The sequence below is a fragment of the Pseudonaja textilis genome, chromosome 8 (assembly GCF_049901715.1).
Source record: "Pseudonaja textilis isolate UNSWEBS1 chromosome 8, rPseTex1.2, whole genome shotgun sequence".
Classification (NCBI taxonomy): Eukaryota; Metazoa; Chordata; class Lepidosauria; order Squamata; family Elapidae; genus Pseudonaja; species Pseudonaja textilis.
Window position 1 is genome coordinate 28,899,598 of NC_141997.1, and position 3,699 is coordinate 28,903,296.

The following is a 3,699-nucleotide window of genomic DNA, read 5'->3' on the forward strand; positions in this document are numbered from 1 at the left end:
CAATTCCTTCAACAATGACAAAGTTAATGTACTGGAGAACACTCAAATCTCAAAAATTCAGGGGCATACTCAGAGATGAATCTGCCTTGAAAGTAGCCCACAGCGAACAGTATAGCTTAGTCAAACCTCATGAGTTGGCCACAGAAAATGTTTTATAAGATTTGCCAAAGTTCAATTCCAGGGAGAGTCGTGGGTTGTGGATTTTGGATCCTTTCTATAAGTTTAGCCCATTTGAGACCTTGGTTGAAAAGGTTTCAACCTGTGATGCATCGGTTTGCCCAGTTAAAGATTACAGATAAGAGTTTTAGCAGTAAATACCATGTTTCCCCAAAAATAAGACCCTGTTTTATTTTTTTATTTATAAAAAGGCACCAGGTCTTATTTTGGGAGGGATGTCAGCCACTAACTAACCTCACTTGTGTGCGTTGCCCCCAGCCTCTTTTTTTGCTGTCAGAGGCTTTCAGGAATTACTACTGCGGCCGGCAAGGCTTTCCTGAAGGCCTCTGCAGCCGATAACAGAGCTCTGGATCGATCTGGAGCTTTGTTATCAGCTATAGAGGCCTTCAGGAAAGCCTTGCCAGCCTTGCTGGCTGCAGAACAAATGGGCCGGCAAGGCAGGTGTCGGGGTATGCAAGGCCTGGCTATAACTGTCCAAAGGTAAACAGTAGGGCAACTCCATCCCCCCACATCCCCACCCTAGCTTAATTTTTACCTGTGCACTCTGGAGTGGGTAAGATCTTAAATTAGGGCTTATTTTGGGAGGTGGGGCTTATATTGGGCGCATATGTAAAAATCAAGCTAGCACTTACTTTCAGGGTAGGTTGTATTTTTGGTGAAACAAGGTAGATGATGTGCCATCAAGTCATCACTTCTTAGCAACCACATATATAGACTTCCTCCATGGCAATCTGATCCTAACATGGTCTTTCGGGCTTTTTAATGGGGCACCCATCACTCTTGTAAACGGAGTCCATCTACCTACCCTATTGCTCATTGTCCTCTTCTACTTTTTCCAGCTTTCCCAGCATTACAGCCTTTTCAAGAGATCTAGATCTTCTCCTAAATTGTCCAAGTGCAATCATTTGAGCTTGAATATAGAATAGACTTGGAGAAATATAAGAACAGAGTATAAGATTTAAAATAAACAGAAAAAGACACCTGAGGTTCCAAGGATTAGAACCTACATAATCCAACAATTCGATAAAGTAGTGGAATCAATTAAAATCAGGGTACTTCTTGATTTCTTCTGAACTACTCATTCATTGCCTGTTGAGGACTATATAGAAACTTTTTGGACATATCTCCAGCCATTTGAAAATACTACTAACCATGCTGGGCACTAGCCACGATACATACCTACTGCAAAATCACTAATCCTCTGCTTCTCTGGCAGAAGAAAATATTTTTCTTTCACCTTATTCCATAACTGGATTACAGAAGGTCATCCTAGGTTGTGTAGATGCCCTGGATGCCTGTCCTATAGTCCAACTTGAGAAAAGACTGCTTTGTGTGTTAATTAAAAGACAAAATCGAAGATTGACAGTGTATCAGCTGACTGATCCACCCACCAAGAATGAAGCAAAGCCTTTCTTCCATCTGCAGCATTGTGTAATGGTGCTCCCTGATTGCTCAGGATAATTCTAAACATGTTTGAGGTCCCTGAGTGGTGAGGACAAAGTGGAGAAAGGCATGCATTGAGTTTAAAGGGCCTTTGAGATACTTCGCAAATGAGCAGATAATGATGTGGTGGAGCTGGGTATATATATTTAATTAGACAGAAAAGGGTGAAGGAGGGATGAGTAGACCTGGAAAAAGAGAATATCCACTAGCTGGGACATACATTTATAAAGCCATCCCCAAGCTGTTTAGAACAGTGGGAATACTTGAAATTTTAAGAGGTATGTCATGCATGCATTTGCCAAATGGTTGCCACTGGAGAAGATTGCTTGTCAATCCACACAAAACAGTTGTCATAGTGAAAATCATGTCATGAGACACTTAACTTACTGCAAAACAAGAACGTAAGTTGTTGATAGCAAGGAATGTCCTTTTTATGGGCAGCCATTATTCTGATGGGCTATGAACATGCACTAGCTGATCTCAAACAGCGGGCTTTCCAATTCTACCATTCTGCATATCTTCTCCAACCAGCTAGACATCTTAGCCATATAACAAGCCATATAAAAATTCAGGAGGGTTTATCTTTGGCCAGATTCAATGCCCTCTGAACAACTGTTACTGAAGGAAAATATGAGAAGATCCCCTTTGAACAGAGACTGTGTCCACATGGTAGAGGAATAATTGAAATGAGGGAACCCATTCTGTATTGCCTCTACTGCGCAGATACAGTATTCACCAGGAACTGTTATTTTCATTCTTTACTAAATAACCTGGTCATTCTGATGTGTTCTATCTGGTTATTATTGGATCATTTCTTTGGCCACAGTGAAATATTGTTCTATAGTAGCAGTATTTATTTTAATCAATATATATATATATATAATTATATTTTTTATCCTAATTAATTGCAATGGATTATCTGCTGATCGACGACTGAATACAGATTGATTGAGGGAACATCCTTTTCTACCTGGGAAGTGATGGACACCCTTCCCAGGACTTTGGTGGAAAATGCAGAGGTGTTCAGAGAGATGATTCTGAGCACCATTTTGGAAATTCCAGTACTAGAAATATTTACATGAATCGATTTACGGGATGTGATGGAATTGCAAAAGAATAAGATAAAAGTAATTTAAAAGATTTTTTAAAAATGAGCAGGCAGGATAATGATGCGAGAATGCTCACATTTAAGCTACAAAGGATGATGCAGCGTCTGGATGACCTCTAAAAGATGATAGCAGGAGATAAGAAAAGTTAACTCTACTTCCATCTAGTAGTCATCTGAATTTTTGCAGTCCAGATTTGGTAGCTAATGAAAAAAAGTATTAATATCTTGGACTTAACACCACGCCATTACTAATGTATAAAATATATAAAGCTTATAATTGTATCTGCACCAAGATCTGGGAAGATGAGAGATGTATAGCATCCACGTTTTGTGATGCCCAGAATCTGAAAATTCTAACTTGAATTTTGGCCTGGGGCCTTTTCAGCCAGTCCCCAGAGACAAGAGGAAGTCCTCTTTGCAGATAGCTGTTGATCTTCCATGCCAGCTTCCTCCGTTCACTTTCTGGGGAAGATTGTAAATGGCATTTACATGATTGTTAGGCACTGGCAACCTATTGTAAGAATGGGTTGCCAAATGCCCAGATCTTAATCATGTGACCACAGGGGGAGCTGCAATTTATGTAATTTTGGTTATAAGGACTACCTATACAGATATATACTTATTAAACAGACTTTTATGGCGGTCCAACTCACATCTGATGACTTTGGGAAGCTTTATGTATTTATCACAAGTTCTTGCTAAGGCAGCCACACTCAACATTCACATTTGAATTGTATAAAGGAAAAAGTTCTGGAGATTCCCCGTTCAGAATTATAAAACTAAAGCCTGGAAATATGGCAGTATTTCTATGATCAGCACCCCCCCCCTCCTTCCTGTTTGGTTGTTCCATTTTAATAATGTTAAGCCATTCTAAATTACTGTGTGGTGTGATCTGGTGTGATAAATCTTTCTTCAAGGATGGAGTAACATTGGTTTCTTTTTCTTCTGAAAAAGAAAGCTTGGACTGTAAT